The sequence below is a fragment of the Erinaceus europaeus genome, chromosome 9, assembly GCF_950295315.1.
Source record: "Erinaceus europaeus chromosome 9, mEriEur2.1, whole genome shotgun sequence".
NCBI classification, from domain to species: domain Eukaryota; kingdom Metazoa; phylum Chordata; class Mammalia; order Eulipotyphla; family Erinaceidae; genus Erinaceus; species Erinaceus europaeus.
In genome coordinates, this window is record NC_080170.1 from 108,031,881 (window position 1) to 108,053,261 (window position 21,381).

Below are 21,381 nucleotides of genomic sequence, written 5' to 3' on the forward strand. Positions count from 1 at the left end.
GTTTGAGTCCCTACACCACAGGGCTGGCACTATGGCAATGGAGGAAGCTCCAGCATTATGATACCTAGACCTCTTTCTAGCTGTTTAAGAAAAATAGAGCAGTAAAATCATATACATGCAAAAGTCCAGATAGTCAATCTATAAATTAATTAACAGTAATATAAAAAGACCAATATTTACTTACTTACTTACTTACTTTTTTTTTTTTTTTGTGACCAGTCTTATCACTGGGGCTTGGTGCCTACAGTACCAATCCACCATTCCCTGCAATCATTTTTTCCTATTGTTTTATTTCTATTTTTATTTGCTAGAACAGAGAAAAATTGAGAGGGGAAGGGAGGTAGAGCAGGGGAAAGATACACAGACATCGGCAGACCTGATTCACCACTCATGAAACAGACCTCCTGCAGGTGGGGAGTGGGGGCTTGAACCTGGGTCTTTGCACATGGTGATATGTGTGCTCAACCAGGTATGCCACTGCTCCCTGCCCCCAAAGATTTACTTTCTGAGGGAATCCTCATGACTTAGTTTTGCTCATGAACCTCTGAACCTCTACAGTGACCGTCATTCCTTTCCCTTCTGCTGTATTTTTTGTCATACCATGTAGCATCATTTGACTTTATGTTTCTGTTTCACCTTATTTTTTGCTTGTCTCCGACCTCTCAAAATATAGTTTCTAGGGCTGGCATTTTATTTATTGCTATATTTTCAGAGTTAAAATAGTACATGGCACAGAGTACAAATTCAGAAATATTTGCTCTGTGCGTTCATACACAAGGAAGGGAGGAAACACAGTAGAAAGGGAAACTGTCCAGAACTCACAAATTTTAACTCAGTCCCTCTGGATTTAATGACTTAAAAATGATACCTTCCTCTAACACTCTGTTCCTTTTATTCATTTAAAATGAAGGCATTGAACTTAGTGCTTTTCAAAGATGCCACAAATAGTATTATTCCCAATGCCCCCCAGTCAAAGAGGTGAGAACCATGATCGAAATATTTTGTTTTATTTATTGCAGACAGACAGAAATTTATATAGAAGGAGGAGATCAAGAGGGAGAGAGAAAGAGAGATACCTGCAACACTTTTTTGCTGTATATGAAGTTTTCCTCCAGAAGGTGGGGCCAGGGACTTGAACCCAGGTCCTTGCATATTGTAACATGCTAATCAGGTACACCACTGCCCTGCATCTCCAAATATGTTCTTAATCAGGGTTTGAAAGAACTTAAACATTAAAAAGAGAAAGAGAAGCATTGCATGAGTTCCAATTGAGAAAAAATATGCGTACAAGAGAAATGAGAATTTCTTATGTGAGGAAATACACAGAAAGCAGGTGACTGAGGCAAGATGACACAGAAGAATAGGGCTGGCAGTAAAACTCAGTCCAGGGATGAGTTGTCTTACCAGCCTGGAAAGTGACACCAAGGGCAGGCCAGTCCCCATCTGATTACAAAGCCCTGCACTGATACAAGTTTTGATTAGAACACTGCTTGGAAATCTTTCATCACACCCGCCTAATGGCCCCTAGAGTGGGTGGATGTTCAAATTAGTCATATGAGAACAGAGGTTTTAACTGAAGTGATTCTAGAATGTTCTAGATTATGTCATTTGGAAACTGTATATCCCTCAGAAATGGGAATTCAAGGCACACCGTTTTTCTGTCTATTGCCATGCTGTCTCAGGTGGGGAAAAACACTGGGCCACCATCTTAGATAGTGTGCTTGGCAAGAGGATGAAGGCAATGGGTTAGTCAATTTAAAGGAGCTACTTCAAGTGTTACAGCAGCCACACCCTGAGTGCCAAACCGGTTATTCAACTTCTCCTATGTAGCTACTGTGAGGATACAAACCCGAGCCCAGGAAGGTCAGTGAGTTACTGTGCAGTAACAGAATCCCTGCTGTTGCACTGATTATCTGAGCAATCTCCTGCTGTAATTGTGGTTGAATAGGATTTTGCTGTTGTCACCTTGTTTGGTTACACAGAGATAGCAAACATTGCAAATGTAATTGTTGCTGCTGAAAATGTCCTCTCAGAAGTTCCTGGTGTGTGTGTGTGTGTGTGTGTGTGTGTGTGTGTGTGTGTGTGTGTGTGTGTATCCTCTTCAGTCTTTACAAAACAGCTCTGGGAACTTAGTTTCCACCTCAAGGAAGTATCAATGGATTGGATTTAGATCCAATAGTAGATATCAAGTTCTTAATCATGCCAGATACTATACTGACTGCTTTGCTGTGCTTTACAAATGTGAACTGGTGTTAAGATTTCCATTTTACAAACAAGGAGGTTAAATAACCTACCTAAGATCCTAGTGAGAACAAGATGCCAAATTGGGACTTAATGGTTTTAGAGCTCAGCACCAGATACAGAAATATTTCTTCAAATAAGTTCTTGGGAAGACATTGCTGTGTAAAACAGGAAAAGATCAGGGGATCTTGGGTTAAATAAGAGGCCAGTTCTCAGGAATCCTGTCTACTTGTCCATTCTCATCACTTTCTGTGGGCTCTTTAGAGTTCTGTGGTATATGTTTAAAAAATATATTAGTTTCTTCTGGTTGCTAGATTCTAGGGATCTATGATTCTGAGAACTTTCTACTCATGTCAGGTACAAACTGTCAACTCTGTCCTCTAGAAGAATGCTAACTATAGCCAGACCTCTGATACAAGGATATGAATTTCTCTATAGTTTACAGAATCATAGAATGTTAAAGGAACAGACCTGAGAAATCCTCAAGTCCAAAATTACATACAATTAATAAAGTGGTAATGGCTTTTATATTATTTTCACCTCACTGGGGCATCACCACTCTGAGCCTACATCTTCAGATAGAAAGAGAAAGAGAGACAGGGCAGAAAGGGAAAGATATCACAACTTCACAGTACCAAAGCTGTTCCCCGATCCCCAAAAGTGGGGGTCCTTATTCAAACCTGGGTTGCTCACATGGCAATACAAGCCCTCTATTCTCAAGAGCTCTCTTGCCAGATTTTTTTAAAAAAAAATTAATTATCTTTATCTAGTTATTGGATAGGCACAGCCAGAAATTGAGAGGGAAGGGGCTGATCCAGAGGGAGAGAGACATCTGCAGCCCTACTTTACCGCTTGTGACACTTTCCCCCAGCAGGTGGGGACTGGGGGCTTAAACCTGGGCACTTGCGCACTGTAACATGTGCACTCAACCAGTCACGTCATACTCTGCCTCTCTTGCCAGATTTTTATTTTATCTTAGCTGTTAGAATTCTAGAAGGAAGAAATAATGTTTTCATGGCAGTCAGATCATCAGTTGTTCTCTGTCCTCTAGAAAGGTGATGTTTGTAATGCATAGTGGCAAGTACGTTGGAAACAATCAGTAAAAGTAAGTCTCTGCAGTAAAGACCCTGGTGGCCGCTCTATTCCAGGCTTTCTTCCATCAATTTCTGTCTGGGAATGTCCCAGGATTTCTAGAGGAAAAAAATTAAGGTATTGAGGCAGCATGAGGTGATCCAGGAACAAGAAGAGGCTAATTAAAGAGTCTAGAAATTATTTAATAACTGGCAGTAGAGTGACTCCTGGTTGATAATTGTGAAGTATCAGCCCTAGCCTTTTTAGATTCCTTTGGCAACATACCAAAAGTTGTGAGAGAACCTTGTTATTGCTGAAACTCAAGTTAACTGGGACTTTTCCTGCTTGCTTTTTTTTTTGGAGGGGTGGGGGGGGGAGAGCAGGGGGTTGGCCAAAGAGAAGACAGAAAGGTAGAGAATAACAGAATTTCTGCCAGCCAAGTGTCATGTCAAAGAATTCCACCCAGACTCACACAGGTGCAGATACCTGAGGGGCTTCATCAGGCAGATAGTGCTGTCTCTGGTAATTGGGTTGACATCATCTAGCAGCCTGAGAGGATTTGAATCCTTTCCATGACTCCTGCCACCTCCTATCTGTGGTGAAAACCTGAGTTGAGAAGTGGGGATTATGTAAAAGCAAGTGCCAGGAAACTTAAATGTCACCATCTTGAGGGAGAGGCTTTCCCCACCAAGGTTCTGATCAAGATACCAAGCACGGGGGAAAGACAGATCCTAGCTACCTACCAGTAGGTATAAGGGAGCCATGGATTATCTGAGAAATTTAGACTCAGGAGATCAGATGACTCTAAGTGAGTATTTGATGGTTTGAATCTTCAATGTGGACCACCTTGACACCAACCAGTGAACAATGCTGTGATCCTGAGTGAGCCTTAGTATCTCTAACTTCCAGATCTTTTAAAAGAATTCTATTTTAAAATATTTATTTATTTATTTATTATTGGATAGAGACTGTGAAATTGAGAAGGGAGGTAGAGATAGGGAGAGAAAGAGACAGAGAGAGCTGTATCCCCTGTTTCCCCACTTGTGAAGCTTTCCCCCTGCAGGTGGGGACCAGAAGCTTAAACCTGGGTCCTTCCTTGTACACTGTAATGTGAGCACTGAACCAGGTGCACCACTACCTACCCCCCCAGATCTTTTAAAATATGCTCTCATTAGTCTGAAATATACTTTCTCCTTCCCTGCAAAGTCCCAGTCTCATGAAAATTATTTAGCTTCCAAGTTTTATTTCAGAAGAGATTTAAATACAGAACTACATTAGATGCCTTATAGAAAGATTTCTACAGTTGGGGACTGGCAGGTAGCTCACCCAGTAGAGTGCACATGTTAGCATGCACAAGGATCCAGGTATAATCCCCAGACCACATGGGTGCATCTAGAGGGGAAGCTTCACAACTGTCAGACTCATCCTGCACTGTATCTCCTTCTCTTCTTGTTTTTCACTTTATATCTAGACTAATTTTTTTCAGATGGCTACCACACATTGTAGAATCATGCAGGTACTGAGCCCCATGGTATACCCCATGGTAAATAATGAATGTATGAATGAATGAATGAATGAATGAATGAATGAATGAATAGGTAATAAATTCAGGGTTTGGGCAGGCAGTGGCACACCCAGTTAAGTGTACATAGCATAAGTGCAAGGACCCACATAATAATCCCGGTTCAAGCCCTTGGTTCCCTACCATGATGGGGGGGATCGCTTCACAAGCAGTAAAGCAGGTCTGCAGATGACCATCCTTCTCTCTCCTTTTCTATCTTCCTCTCCTCTCTCAATTTCTTTCTGTCCTATCCAATAAAATGAAAAAAAAAAAAAATGGCCACTAGGAGCAATGGATTTGTAGTGCTGGTCTCAAGCCCCTTCGATAACCCCAGAGGCAAATAAAAACTGTAGCACAGATTACAGGAGTGGGACTATCTCTGTCTCCCTCCCTAGGCTACTGGCTACATCCTGGGAAGGATTAGCTCTGTTAAGCCAGCCCAATAGAACTCACACAGGACCTAACACAACAGAGGCATTCAAAAAGATGTGAGCGTGGGCTGGGGAGATAGCTCAGCCTGACTGAATATAGAAATTGCATGCCTGTGGCTTCAGAGCCCACAGGTTCAATCTTTGGTGCCATGTTATGCTGGAGCTGAGTACTGAGTACACTAGTCTCTCTTTTAGTTCTCTCTCGCTCTCTTTCTCATAATAAGCAAATACATCTTTAAACTTTTTTTTAAAGTATGTTTAAAAGCAAAAAATAAAACCAGAAAAATGTAAATAAATGGATAAATTGCTAGACTTTGACTCTTCACAATCTCATATTATCATTGTATGGCACTTAACAAAAAGAAGAAAGGAGGATCCCAGTTTGAGCCCCGGGCTCCCCACCTGCAGGGGAGTCGCTTCACCAGTGGTGAAGTAGGTCTGCAGGTGTCTGTCTTTCTCTCCCCCTCTCTGTCTTCCCCTCCTCTCTCCATTTCTCTCTGTCGTATCTAACAACAACATCATCACTAACCACAACAATGTTAAACAAGGGCAACAAAAGGGAAAATAAATAAATAATTATTAAAAAAAACATTTAAAAAATAAAAAAGGAAAATTTTTTTTTTTTATTATTTTCCCTTTTGTTGCCCCTTTTTATTGTGGTAATTATTGTCATTGTTACTGATGCCATTGTTGTAAGATAGGACAGAGAGGGAAATGGAGAGACAGGAGGGGAAGTCAGAGAGGGGGAAAGATAGACACCTACAGACCTGCTTCACTGCCTGTGAAGCGACTCCCCTATAGATGGGGGGGGGTAGGGGGGTCTCGAACTCGGATCCTTATGCAGGTCCTTGTGCTTTGCGCCACGTGAGCTTAACCCGCTGCACTACCGACTGACTCCCAGAAAAAAGGTTTTAATGCTATAGTAAGTAATATGTTAATTCTTAGTCTGTGGATAAAAACAAACAAACAAACAAACAACCCCTCAGGCTCAGAAAGTAATGAGAAGCAAGCGTGATCTACATTTAGTACCCAAGGGGGGCGTTCACTTTGCTAGGTACATTGAAGCAGTCTATGCTCTCATCCTTGCAAATGACCTCTGAGAAGTCATTTTAGACATAATTTTGTAAAAATCACTTTAGTTCTTAAAATTACATATACTTTTCTGCTTACAGTGCTATGAGCTCTGACAAATGCAGAGCCCACTATGACACAGAATAGTCTACCACCTTGCTGCCCTTTGCAGTAACTTGCTCTCTGCTCTCATCCTCTGTAAATACACTACTAGGTTCTCCACCCCTCTAGTCTGCATAATGACACGTTTAACTAACAGCAAAACAAAGCTCAGAAAGTAGAAGCAACTAGCTCAAGCTAAGCAGTGATTGAACTCCATCTTGTGGCTTCCATTAAAGTTAGACAGCAGGTAAGTGAAGATAAAAAAAAAAGACTCTCACAGAGTCCTATCCTGGCTGTGAGAGGCAGAGCAAACACAGCCTCATTACCAAAGGAAAATCTGATAAAGCTCCACCTCTGATCACCCAGTAGGTGCTGAGGTAAAAGTGTATTTCTACCCAATGGAATAATTTAAAAACCATTATGATCTGCAGGCCTCTTAGCAGACTATGGTGTAAGAAATTGGTCTTTTTCCAGATCCCTCACTTATCTCTTAAGACAAGGAGATTCTGAGAGGAGGTCACTTAGCCTGTCAATTCACCGGCTTCCCCCTAGAGCCCCGGGGCTCTTTTTCCAGACATGGGTAAGACTGCAGGTGAGCCTTGCTTGCACAAGATGGGTGCTGCTACTAATTGGGTTTATGTAATTAACTGACATGGTGTTCACTCAGGAAGCCAGCCATGGTCTGAGCACAAGCAGCGGAGCTCCGCCAGCCTGCAGCAGCAAGCAGGATGATACTGTAGCTCTGAAAGCAAACAGGTTTACAGGCAGCTTCAAAGGTGGGGAGCTGGGCTGCTGCTGGGAGAGGGCCATTTCCCTGGGAGGCTTTGGCTTTGCAGGCCATGAGGGATAGAGAAACCATTTTATCTTCATCCTGCTTTTAATCTGGGTGGCAGGATATTGGTGCCACTTTTGTCTAAAGATAATCTCTTTTTTTTTAAATAAGAAAAAAAAAGTCCTTGTTTAGAGACGAAAGAAAGATAAGTCAGCTGTGATCTGCCCAGACAGATACAGGAAATAGCTGTAGACCTCCTGTATCTGTCTGAGACCCATGGCAATGTCTTCCCCTGTCATTCAGAGACCCCACCCCTCTGCCTTTCCACCCTTAGAAGATTTCTTAGGAGCTAATCTGCAAGTCATGAGAGCAGAGCTTCCCCTTCAGGCTACAACCTTGGCTATAGGAATGCTCTACCACTCAATGAAATTGGATCTGTTTGTAAGTCTTTCAAAAAAAAAAAAAAAAAGGTCAACAGAGTAGATGTATGAAGTGAAACCATCTCCAGAGAACCCACTCTCTTAACCTTGCACTCTCTGCCCAGCAGCTGCAGGACTGGTTACAGATCAAACCCAAGGCCTTAACGTAAAACACAGGATGGTCAGTTGTGAAAGTTTACAGTCTCGGTCTGCGAGATAGCTTATCTAGGAAGGTGCCTGATTTGCCATGCATGAGACTCAGGTTCAAGTCTGGCCCACATCACTGACAGAAGCTTTCCCTTTCTAGCTGAAAAGATCAGTTTGGAGCAATGAAGTCTTGGCAATGACTACATAAATAAATACTGTGAAAATCCCAATTCTGGCCTGAATACTAATAAGTTTGATGGGATCTTAGTTACATCCATTGTGATTATCCTCCTCCTCATCTTGGCAATAGAATGAATAATTCCTGTTTCATTGGGTTGTAAAGAGAATGTTGCATGTCAGATGAGATATGTATCACATTCAACAGCAGTGACTATGGTCCTCCCTACCATTTCTATCATCATTACTCAACAGAGTTTAATCAACAAGATTTGGGCATTTTTGTAAATTTTGTACTTGGGGGCCAGGTGGTGATGCAACTGGTTAAGCACACACATTTCAATGTACAAGGATACAGGTTCAAACCCCTGGTCCCCATCTGCAAGGGGAAAACTTCACAAGTGGTCAAGCAGGTTTGTAGTCGTCTCTCTGTCTTTTTCTATTTCCGTCTTCTCCTCCCCTCTCAACTTCTTTCTGTCTCTATCAAATAATAAAGAAATAATATTAAAACAAACAAATAAATAAATAAATGTTGTACTTGAAGTATTCTTTGCCACCCACTGCCGATTCTTAGTGTGATACAGTTTCAGGAATGTACAGTCATTTTTTTCTGAATGGGGCTTGTCCCCTATACTCCAGTCTACACTTGTTATACATAGTATAACTACTATAAGGAGCCTTTCTCCCTGATCTGAGAACTTAGAACCCAAGAATAAATCAAATTCTGCCAGCTGTGGTCCTTTTCTTCCATATTCTATCATGGACCCCCTAAAGCTCCTAAATAAAACACAACTTATAGTCAAAATAAAAACATTTTTAAAGAGGGCGAGGTGGCCAATAATGCTGCAACCTGGTTGAGTGCAGATGCCACAATGTACAGGGACTGGATTTCAAACTTTAAGTTCTCTTCCTATAGGGCAAAGCTTTATGAGTCATGAAACAGTGCTGCAGGTGTTTCTTTCTGTTTATTTTTCTTTATCTGTCCCTTGCCTCTCAGTTTCTCTCTATTCATATCCGAAAAATAGATAAAATATAAAAATAAAAAATAAGTGTTGAGTGCACTAAGAAGTCAGCAAGATGATTATGCAAACAACTTTATATATCAGATCTGAGGTACCATGTTAAATTCCCAGCACCATCATAAGCCAGAGCTAAACAGTGCTTTTGCCCATTAAATGTAAATTAACCTTTCCTCTCAAGACTACTTAGAATTTAAAGACTAGTTTTTGTTTCAGTGCTTTGAATTATATGACACTGATGTTGGATTTAAATCACATTTTTGGTGATTTTAGGTGAGTGGTGAAAATTAAGGGTCAAGGTGAACCTTAACATACACTTAAGATCACACAGCATATCTCCCAGATCAACTAGGAACATCTAAGGAGACCACCTGGGACCGCAAAAAGACAGGACTAGAATGACTTTGAGAACCCACCAAATCACCAGTGAGTGCCAACACATGTGGCTCATGGACAGAGAGGAGCCTAAGGACAGATTCTGGGGATGAAAGCCCTTATCTACTCCAGAGCAGCTGGTAACAGTCTGGCAGTTTAACAAACTGAGGTGCCACCTCCAGCTTGTTTCACTAACAAAAAGACTGCTGAAGGGAGGAAAGGAATCACCTAAAGCTCACCAAATGCAACTGTAAGTCTCTATTGCTGCTGCCCCTCAGAGATTGGAACAGCAGCCAGGAGGCCCCTTGCTGATACGGGGGGAGTGAGGGGGGGGCAAATAACTGGCCCCAAAACTCAGGAGATCTATATCTTGTGGACTAGAAGTGGAGTTGTATAGTAAGAACTTTTCCACACTGTTCTCCTGATGAATTGGGGAGACATGATGAATCACTGCCACAGAGTATAAATGGGAATTGTTTGAAAACTCACAGGGCCTTTCAGGTGGGAGAGCAGCAGAATTGAGCCTGGTGCTTTGGATCCTCAGGGCATCAGAATCTCTGTGCATAACTACTGTGTTATCTCTCCCCCACCCTGATTGATCTCTTGGTCAGGAATGAGTGATTAAACTAAGAAGCCTATTTATAGCTAAAAAGCCCTGAGGTTCTCATAACCTACAGGGAACAAAAAGAAAAAAAGAGGTTTTAACAGCCACTGTGCTTCAACTCAGGGATTGAGATAATATTGAAACAGCTATTAATTTCCACAATTGTGAACTCTTTAAGTACCTTACTTTGAAACAAGTCAATTTAAGCAAGAATGATCAGTAATTTGAAAAGTACCGAGAGAGGGGCCTCATAACATACTATCTAGAATGGTTAAATGAAAAAGAAATAGTGAAGAAATGAACCAGGACAAAAGTTAAGGTAAAAGGCCCCCAAAGGTTGAATCTCAAAACTATGAGGTCAACATCCAAATTCTAGTTAAGGAAATAATACCAGGAGTGAGTAAAGAGTTTGAAAGAATTGTCATTAGAAATGGGGAAACAACAAATGAGACTCTAGAAGAAAACACTAATTATCTCAAGGTAATTAGAGAGCTGAAAACTGAAATAGCTGAGCTAAGAATACAACTAGCTGAACAAGCTAAAACAGTATCAGAACAGGGTAACAAAAAGTGGAACTACAGAAAAGAGCAGAGTGAAGAGAGAATGGAATAAATGAGGCAGAAAACAGAAGTAGCAAGATCGAGGACGAATTAGAGAAAACTAAAAAAGAAGCAAGAGATCTCAAAAAAAAGATTGATACTGAAAAAAACAACAGAGACCTATGGGATGAGTTCAAAAGAAATAATATTCACATTATTGGCTTACCAGAGAAAGAGGGAGGGGAAGAAAACATTCTTCAAGACATAGTAGAACTTCTCTAATCTAGACAACATAAAAGACATAAAGGTTCAAGAAGCCCAAAGAGTCTCAAACAGAATTAACTGAGACTTAAAGACACCAAAACACATCATATTTAAAATGGAAAGAAGTAAGGATAAAGAAAGGATCCTGAATGCTGCAAGAGAAAAACAGAGTCCCCTACAGAGGAAACCCCATAAGATTAGCAGCAGACTTCTCCACATTAACACTGCAGGCCAGAAGAAAATGGCAAGATATCTATCGAGTGCTCAAAGGGAAAGGATTTCAACCAAGACTACTGTATCCTGATAGACTGTCAGTCAGACTAGATGGAGGCATAAAAACCTTCTCAGACAAACAAAAGTAGAAAAAAATCAACTATAACCAAGCCTGCCCTGAAAGAAGTTCTGAAAGGTCTCCTATAAACAGTCAGACCACCATAAATAGGCCATAGATCAGAACACTCTAAAAATCTACAAGAATGGCATTAAAATGTCTTCAGTCTTTGATATCAATAAATGTCAATGGCCTGAATTTACCTATTAAAAGACACAGAGTAGGAAGATGGATCAGAAAACACTTCCCAACAATATGCTGTTTGTAGGAAATCCAACTAACCCAACAAGACACACACAGACTCAAAGTGAAATGATGGAAAACTATCATACAAGCCAATGGCCCACAAAAAAGGGCAGGAACAGTTATTCTCATAACTGACACAATAGACTTTAAAATCAATAAAATTAAAAAAAAATAGGGATGGACACTACTTAATGATCAGAGGATCAATCAATCAAGAGGACTTAAACAATCATTAACATCTATTCACCCAATGAGAGGCCATCTAAATACATCAAACATATACTGAAAGAGCTACAGCAATATATTAACAGCAACACAGTCATAGTAGAGGACGTCAACACCCCACTCTCTCAACTGGACAGAACATCCAGGCAGAAAATCAATAAAGGAACAAGGGAGCTAAATGAAGATATAGATAAACTAGAACTATTGGATATTTTCAGAGTCATTCACCCCAAGAAACTGGAATACACATTCTACTCAAGGCCACATGGGTCATCCTCAAGGATAGAACATATGTTACGCCACAAAGAAAGCATCAGCAAATTCAAGAGCATTGAAATCATCCCAAGCATCTTCTCAGACCACAGTGGAATTACACTAAACTATAAACAAATGATTAGTAAGAGTCCCACAATGTGGAAGCTCTAAAGTACACTACTTAACAACTACTGGGTCCAAGAGAAAATAAAAGAAAAAATCAAAATGTTTTAAGAGTTCAATAAAAATGAAGACAGGAGCTATCAAAATATTTGGGACACAGCTAAGGCAGTACTGAGGGAAGTTCATAGCCATACAAGCACACATTAGGAAATAAGAAAAAGCTCAAATAAACAAACTGATTGCACGCCTTGAAGACCTAGAAGAAGAAGAACAGAGGAACTCTAAAGTAACCAGAAGGACAAAAATAACTAAAGTTAGGGCATAAATGAAAAATACTGAAAATAAGAAATCCATACAGAAGATCAATGAAAGTAAAAGTTGCTTCTTCAAAAGAGTGAACAAAATTGACAAATCTTTAGCCAGATTCACAAGACAAAAAAAGGGAGAAGACCCAAAATAAATGGGATTGTAAATGAAAGAGGAGCTATCACAACAGACACCAGAAAAATTCAACATATTATGTGATGCCTCTATGAACAACTATATGCCACCAAGCTATAAAATCTGGATCAGGGAAGAGAGTAGCTCCCTAATATGGGAAAGGGGTATAAATATTCTTGAATGTAAACCCCATTGATGTGATGTGATCTGGGGCCCATAATCAGTTTAGGAGCTTATGTGACCTCTGCATCCCTCTAGATCTGAGTTCACATTCTGTGGTCATGAGTAGCAACATTCCATGCTGCCCTATTATCGACCCATCTTCCTCAGGTGTAGGATAGAGTATATTGTCCATCCTGCCTTTGGGGGATGGAACATTCTCTACCATTGTTGATCCAAGTTGAGGGCAAAGTCCTATGGGGGCCCACAAAGGGGTCTATTGTATTGTTCCTGGTAGAAATGACCGGGTACAATGGAGAGAAGGATTTATTCGAGGTCTAGGCCCATCAAGTCTGTTTGGGAATTTCAGGACTCCCAGAATAGGGCCCCCAGCTGATGGTGTGGTCTGATAGTGACTAAAGTCATCATTAAAGTATGCCAGTCTCTTGCCCTTATTCAGCTTTTGCATCCCTTGCTTTGCTAAGGTTAGCTTTGGAGTGAGTGAGAGAACTGTAATAGGAAGTAGGTGAGGAGAGTATCTAAGTTTAAGTAGACACTATTTTATTATGAACTTGATACTGACTCACTACAGACTATTGTGCATTTTTGCTTTCAGGTATGTATTTTGCCCTAGTTTATGGATACATGTGAACATATGCTCTATCTCATGGGATCTGATCTATATCTAGGTTTTGGGACTTTGTTAGGAAGTGAACCTCTTGGAATGGAATTAGAGAATATCATGAAAGGAAAGGTCTCATGGGAGTAATGATGGTGAAGGGTTGAAGGGTTGATATTCCACGCCTGACGTCTCTGGACACAGTCTGAAGTGAAGCATGCTGAGGTGGTACTCACTGCATAGATTAGGTTGGGTTCGGCGGATGCAATATCATTTGGTATGACTTGAGAGAAGCATGCAGGAAAGTGAGCCCCACCCTAGAGGTGTCCTAGAGGGGGAAATACAGGCTCTATAGAGGAAGTGGAAGATTCCTGCTGTCTTAGGGCTTAAGAAGACAATAGATAGTTATTGCTATAAACAGGTTGTTTGGCAATTGGGTTAACTTTGAGAATTCCCCCATAAATTTTAAAGTCATTTTCAATGAAGTGAATCCAATTACAAAGAAGACTAAGGAAAGAATAAACCAATGGGACTACATCAAATTAAAAAGTTTTTGCATAGCAAAAGAAACCAATGCCCAAACAAAGAGACCTCTCACAGAATGGGAGATCTTTACATGCGACACATCAGACAAGAATTTAATAGCCAATATATATATAAAGAGCTTGCCAAACTGAACAACAAGAAAACAAATGACCCCATCCAAAAATGGGGAGAGGACATGGACTGAATATTTACCACAGAAGAGATCTGAAAGGCCAAGAAATACATGAAAAAATGCTCCAAGTTATTGATTGTCAGAGAAATGCAAATAAAGACAACAATGAGATATTATTTCACTCCTGTGAGATTGTCATAATCAGAAAAGATAGCAGCAACAAATGCTGGAGAGGTTGTGGTACAAAAGAACCCTCCTTCACTGATGGTGGGAATGTCAATTTGTTCTACCTCTATGGAGAGCTGTCTGGAGAACTCTCAGAAGGCTAGAAATGGACCTACCCTATGATTCTGCAATTCCTCTCCTGGGGATATATCCTAAGGAACCTTTCATCAGTTTTCTTATGGTATGAGGAAGTATGTTAGAAAATAAAAATGAAGACCTAAGTAAAATGAACAGAAGTTAATTTCAAATGGTGGAATTACAAATACGTACTTATTTATGCTTTTAACTTTTATTTCTTGATAGAGGCAGGGAGAGGGAGAGAGAGTATAAGAGAGAGACCACAGCACTAAAACTTTTTTCAACTTGGTAGGGTCAGGCTCAAACCTGGGTTGTATACATACCAAAGCTGCACATTACTCAGGTGAGCTGTGCCACAGTCCTCTTTTTATTTTTTATCCCATGTTTCCCAACCTTCAGCAAAGAACAACTCTTTACATTTTAAACTAAATTTAATTTATTTAATTACAGATCTCGTCACTGTATAAAATTGGACATAAGTCCTTGAGTCAAAAGGCATCATAAGGAATGTGAGGGCTTTTGCTATTTGGAGATGATCCAATCTCTTGATCACTCTATAAATTCTTAAAAAAATTTTTTTTAATATTTTGTTTTCATTAATGAGAAAGATAGGAGGGAGAGAAAGAACCAGACATCACTGGTACATGTGCTGCCAGGAATTGAACTCAGGACCTCATGCCTGAGAGTCTAATGATTTATCCATTGAGCTGCCTCCTGGATCACCACTCTATAAATGCTGAAGACTTGGTGCCACCCTATTCCCGGGGAGTTCTTCCAGACCATGACCCTTGATTTAAAGAGAAGTCAGTGCACCACCCTGTCCTCTTCTAGTTGCCATTCAATGGCAAACTCTCTAAGCCTGTGCAAAGTGTACCCAGTACTTCAGTCACAGAGTCGTAGCTTTTCTTCATGCTCTTGAGGTTCAAACCTGGCAGAATGAAACTGATAGGTGAGGAAACCTGGGGTGGGGAATATGGTACTGAGTCGTTGCATTTTCACCAGATGTCAACTCTAAAGCGGCAACCCACACAAAAAGCCTTAGGCAAAGTCTCTTGCTCTTGTTTTCCCATCTGTGGGCACTAATGCTGACCAACTAAGCATTCCCTCTGGCACCTTCTATGGGAAAGCTAATTAGAAAGCTCATCTTGTAAGAATGCTGCACAGAGACCTTTCACATGACACGGAGCCACAATGCCTAAAGGCAGTGTGACTCAGTGGCGCAGCTGATTCCCAACACCCAGAACTGGTCACTCTGCAGAAAAAAAAAAAAAGTATGACCTATATGATTAAGGACAGGCGAATTCCCATGGGCCAACCACATGAATAATGAATGGGAGTGGCAGGTCCTTAGAGAACTGGAGAAAGTACTAGTTACACCCATAATGTCAGAAGAAGAGAAGGGAAGAAATCAACTAACGCCCTACTCATTTCTTTGGCTCATCTATGCACTATATCATCCATCCCTAACAAGGCAGTTTTAAGAGCCAGGCAGTGGTGCACCTGGTTGAGTGTACATGCTTCCAGATGCAAAGACCTGGGTTCACCCCCCCAGTCTCTACCTGCATGGAAAGTGTCACAAGAAGTGAAGTAGGGCTGTAGGTCTTTCTCTTCTCTCCCTCTCTATCCTATTGCCCCCTCCCTGCTCTCAATTTCTCTCTGAACTTATTAAGTAAAAAGAGAGAGATAGAGAGAGAAAAAAAAGGAACTAGTGGGCCACTAGGAGCCATGGATTTCTCATGCAGGCTCCAAGTCCCAGCAATAACCCTGGTGACAAACAAAAGAGACTTGTTTGGTATGGTAAAAATAAAGTTGAATTCAACAATCTTGACTCTTGGGTCTAATTGGAAAGAGAGAGAAAAGGGGACCAGGTGGTGGCATACCTGGTTGGGTGCACATGTTATAATACAAAAGGACCTAGGTTCCAGCCCCTGATCCCCACCTATGGGGGAAAGCTTCACCAGTGGTAAAGCAGTGCTACAGTTTTCTCTCTGTCTCTTACTCTCTCTGTCACCCCCTTCCTCTCAATTTCTGGATGCCTCTATTCAATAAATAAATAAAAATAAGAAAATATTTAAAAAGAGTGTGATTATAAGACATGAAATGTTTTGTAGTTGTTTTGAAAGATATGCTATTGATTTGATTTTAATGAGAGAGAGAGAGAGAGCAGAGCACTGTTCAGCTCTGGTTTATGGTGGTGCTGCATACTGAACCTGGAATCTCAGAGCTTTAAGCATGAACGTCTTTTGCATAAACACTATCCTATCTCTACATTCCTAACTGCTTTAAAAGTCAATAAGTAATAATTAATACAAAAGGTCATGGGGTTGCATTGTTGTTTAGGTTAGAATGTTTAAGTTGAGCACATTGGTGAAGGCTTCACTTAGGAATTAAATATGAGTGAGGTCTTGAAGAAAAGTCTAAGATTTTGTCAACAAGTGTCAAGCCTGAAAGGAAAAAAGTAAAGGGGGTGGTGGTGTCCCATCCCGCGGGACCTTCAAAGTGGGTAAACCTAGGAGAGGGAGTGAGGACGAAGGAGAGGGAATGGGGACAAGAGAAGCAAGAGAGAAATGAGACAAGACAGGATTCTGATCAAGTCTGTTTATTAGCACCAAAGGTGCTGTTTTTAAGACCAGGTACTAAGGGGGAGGTTAGCAGCTGGGGGCAGTTGGTTGATGTGGCATGTTATCTGGAAGGTCCTGGGTGATTCATAGGGAGATGGGCAAGTTACCTGACTTATGAGAAACGGTACAGTGGTGACAAACAGAAATTTTTCTTTGTCAAGACTCTAGTTAGGAAACAGAAACTTATCTTTTAAACAAGGCCTTCTGTGAACAATGGCTATGTGGCCATGACAATAGCAACCTTGAGGGCACATGTGCCTCCCCACAGGGTGGGGGCAGGGAAGCAGAGGAAATGATCCAACCCTTGAAAATATTTCACTTACTAATCATTCCAGAGTTCTTCACAGTCATGCCATCAAAAATGCTAACTCTGGTGGTGAGAATTGTACCCCTTGTATCCTACAGTCTTGTCAATTATTATTAAATCACTAATAATAATAAAAAATATTAGGAAAATTTTATCTCTCTCAAAAGTTCAGCAAAAGAAAGAAGAAGAAAGGGGAGGGAAAGAAGGAGATAGGCAATTTCAAGATAATGTTATTCCTTCAGGCCTGACCTCCTGAAAGTTCTATCTTAGAGGTAGTCGGTGACCAAACCCAAGCTGACTCTGAGTGATGCTTTCAGTCCAACTGCCTAATTATTTAGTAGAGTCTTACACTAGGATGACTAGAAAGTACACACCATGGTGTATATACATTTAATATTGCCATTCTTATTTCATTTTTGCTTTTATTTTTCTTATTTCCCAACATACCCTGGGGCATCTAAGGAGATGTCAACTTTCTTGTTTGGCATGTTTGAGAGACAGTTATCTGCCTGCTGCAACCTTATCTAAACGGCCTCCATTCTCATCTCTTTTTACTGAACTTTACCATCTAGAAAAAGCTGCTGTGTCTTCTGTTCAGTCCCTCTGCCTCCATCTTTTCTTCAGTCTAAAGTGAAAAGGAAATAACATAAAGTAGTAACTTCTGAGATGGTTTTAAGAGACTAGGATGCCCATCCTTTTCCTATAGGTGGCTATGAGAAGGCTGATAAGAGTAATCTCACTGACACACTCTTCTGGGAATGGACCTCTTAGCATGTGTGACTCAGCACATAATCAGGACTCCCAAAAGACTGTTTATTTAATTCCCTGAAGAAAGGAGAATCTCTAAGAATTTGTAATCTCTCAGACATCGAGAGACCCACCATTTCTTTCTATAATATTCTTTTCCAGCATTTCGGTGCTGTTTTCCAAGATCACAAACTTCAGCACAGAGTTCATAGAGACAAACCTTGAGTTTTTATTCTTAGACTAAAACAGGTCCACACATTGTCATACTTTAATGATGACTCTTTAGTCACTACCGGGCCACTTCATCACCTGGGGCTCAGTCAGGAAGTCCTGGGATTCCTACACAGACATGATGGGCCTAGACTTCCAACAGTTCCCTCTCACCACTATCACTGTTCATCTCCCAGGAACAACATAATGGACCCTTCTGTGGGCCCCTATATTACCTGGCCCTCAATGTGGACCAACAAGGATGGGGAGTGTTCCATTCTCTGAAGGGAGGTTGGATAGCATACTCTGCCTATATCATGTGAGGATGATGGGTCATCAAATTGGTGCAGCCTGGAATGTTCCTATTGGTGACCATGGAGTGTGAGCTCAGACCTACAGGGATGCAGAAGTTACATAGTCTCTTGTGCTAACTATGGGCCCCAGATCAAATCAATAGGGTTTACAGTTAACAATATACACTTGAATCATATTTGGGGGCTACTCTCTTCCCTGATCCATCTTTCTGGTCCTTTTTCCAACTGTGACATCATCTTCCCAGACAATAACTTAGGTCACCTGCATATCACATGTCAGGCCCAGGCAAAAACCAATAAAGTCGTGGGTTCCTTGGTTTATACCTAAAATAGACCTACTAGCTTTTTCTAAAACAGAGACCCCAAATCTTCATCTGCAGTATTCTTGCCTTTAGGTTCATTATTAGTCAATAATTTGTTCTGCTTTGTATCTTAACTCTTTTTCAGCTACCAGGTTCCAGATGCTAACATGATGCCATCTGGACTTCCAAGGGCAGACGACCAGTGTCTGCTGGAGCCCCACCTCCCCAGATCCCTGCCCCACTAGGGAAAGAGAGAGGCAGGCCGGGAATGTGAATTGACCTGTCCACATCCATGTTTAGTGAGTAAGCAATTAGAGAAGCCAGACTTTCACATTCTGCACCCCATAATGACCCTGGCTGAGTCCATACTCCCAGAGGGATAAAGAATAGGAAAGCCATCAGGGGATGGGATGGGATACAGAGTTCTGGTAGTGGGAATTGTGTGGCGTTGTGCCCCTATTATCCTATGGTATTGTCAATATTTCCATTTTATAAATAAAAACTATCTTTGAGTCATACTCCTTTTCCTTTTAAAAATATTTTACTTATTTGTTTATTGGATAGAGAAAGATAGAGTGGAAAGGGAGAGATAGGGAGGGAGAGAGGGAGAGAGGGAGAAACCTGAAACATGGCTTCATTCACAAAGCTTCTCCCCTGCAGGTGGGGACCTGGGCCTTAAATGCAGGTCCTTGTGCTTGCTAAGGTATCACTGGCCCCCACTCTTTTTTTCTAGTCCTGAAGGGCACAAAGATGATCATTTCTGAAAACATCACAGCATCCTTCATTTATAAAACATCACTAGTTTCTACCTTATTTTAAGCCAAAATGCAGGCGATATTCCCATTTATTTAAAGTTACTAGACACTTACGTACCTCTACATCTTTATGTGTTAATGTTTTTAGTCATACTTCAAACTGCTGAGTCATAGTAAAGTGTGTCAGAAGCCAAGACATACACACCTGTCTGAGTCACCTTTCTTTTCTGTGGAATTGTATTTCTTTCGAATCTTAAAAAAAAGGGGTGGGGGGGCTTGGTGCTAGTATATTCAGTTAAGTGAACATGTTATCACATGCAAAGACCTGGGTTCAATTTCCAGGTCCACACTGGCAGGCTGGGAGTGTGTGTGTGTGTGTCTGTGTTGGGGGGGGGGATGCCATTAAGAGCAGTGAAGCAAATGCTGTGCAGGTGTCCCTTTCTCCCTCTCTATCTCCCGTTCTTTCTCAACTTCTTTCTTCCCACCCCCCACTAAAAGAAAAAAAAAAAAAAGGCCACTGAGAGCCATGGATTCATTATGCAGGCACTTAAAAACCAGCAACAAGCCTGGTGGCAATTAAAACTATAGAAATAATAGAACAGACGCATAGAATCTGAGTAGGATGGATATGACAGGTTCTGGAAGCATCAAGATTTGACCACGTGACTCTGCAATAATCTAAGGGAGAAGTACATCAATACGTTTTTACTATTATATTTTTTCCAAGAGAAATATGTATAAGAAATAAAATGGAGATTACATTGTCAAAATTTGCTAGTCACTTAAATTCAGAATGCGTTTACATGCTGGAAAAATTTGCAGGAGCAGAATAAGAGTTGAAAAATATCGCATGAGATTTTGGGTTTCGGCTTCATTAGACTTGTTATATAGTGCTATGTTTGCTATCACTACTACTGTGTTGTTGGAAAAGTTATGGCGCTTTTTTGCATAGAAAAACATATAAAAACATGTCATGGGGGTTGGGCGGTAGCTCTCAGATATTTATAAGAGCAGGTGGCGCAAAGCGCAAGGACCCGAGTAAAGATCCAGGTTTGAGTCCCCGGCTCCCAACATGCAGGGGGTTCACTTCATAGGCGGTAAAGCAGGTCTGCAGGTGTCTATTTTTCTCTCCCCCTCTCTGTCTTCCCCTAGTCTCTCCATTTCTCTCTGTCCTATCCAACAACGACGACATCATCATCAATAGTAATTACAACAACAATAAAACAACGAGGGCAACAAAAGAGAAAATAAATAATAATAAAATAGACATTAAAAACATGTCATGTGTCTCTGAGAGTTCATTTCTTAGAGCTTATGGGAATTCTAGAAGGCATCTCAAGTAGAGATGTAGTTTTTTAAAAAATATATTTATTTATTTATTTTCCCTTTTGTTGCCCTTTTTTGTTGTTGTTGTTGTTGTTGTTGTTATTGATATCATCGTTGTTAGATAGGACAGAGAGAAACGGAGAGAGGAGAGGAAGAAAGAGAGGGGGAGAAAAAGATACCTGCTTCACAGCCTGTGAAAGGACTCCCTTATAGGTGGGGAGCCGGGTTCTCGAACCCGATCCTTTCTCTGGTCCTTGCGCTTTGCACCATGTGCGCTTAATCCGCCGCACTACCACCAGACTCCCGGGACGTAACATTTTTAAGAGTGAAAATGAAAACCTGGACTACTGGAGGTACAGATTCAGATGTTACCCATTAAAACACCAGCAATGCCTGATACGATACCCCTTAATTAGTGCGTCTTAGTCAAAACTATTAAACTGCATGGGCTTCTCTAATGAAAAACGTGGAGAGATGAGAAAAAGATGAAATTGATTTGGGGTTAACGAAAGAATTCATGTTAGGGAAGAAGTGATTAAAGCAAAAGATGGAGCATGATTGTGTCTTGGAATCCACAGAGAAAACAGAAAGTCAAATTTTCTCTATCATGAAAGTTGTGTGTGTTATGAAGACAAGCTGGGAATGA

The 21,381-nt window shown here is 40.9% G+C and overlaps 1 long non-coding RNA gene across 2 annotated transcripts; it reads left to right on the forward strand.

Moving 5' to 3' along the window:
• Positions 1 to 1,753: 1,753 nt before the first annotated feature.
• Positions 1,754 to 18,965, forward strand: LOC132540252 (uncharacterized). Of its 2 annotated transcripts, none has more exons than XR_009551457.1 (2): positions 1,754 to 1,863; positions 18,800 to 18,965. It is a non-coding gene; the product is annotated as an uncharacterized LOC132540252 (long non-coding RNA). The 2 variants fall into 2 exon arrangements; XR_009551458.1 differs by lacking the exon at positions 1,754 to 1,863 and adding an exon at positions 7,165 to 7,253.
• Positions 18,966 to 21,381: the final 2,416 nt, after the last annotated feature.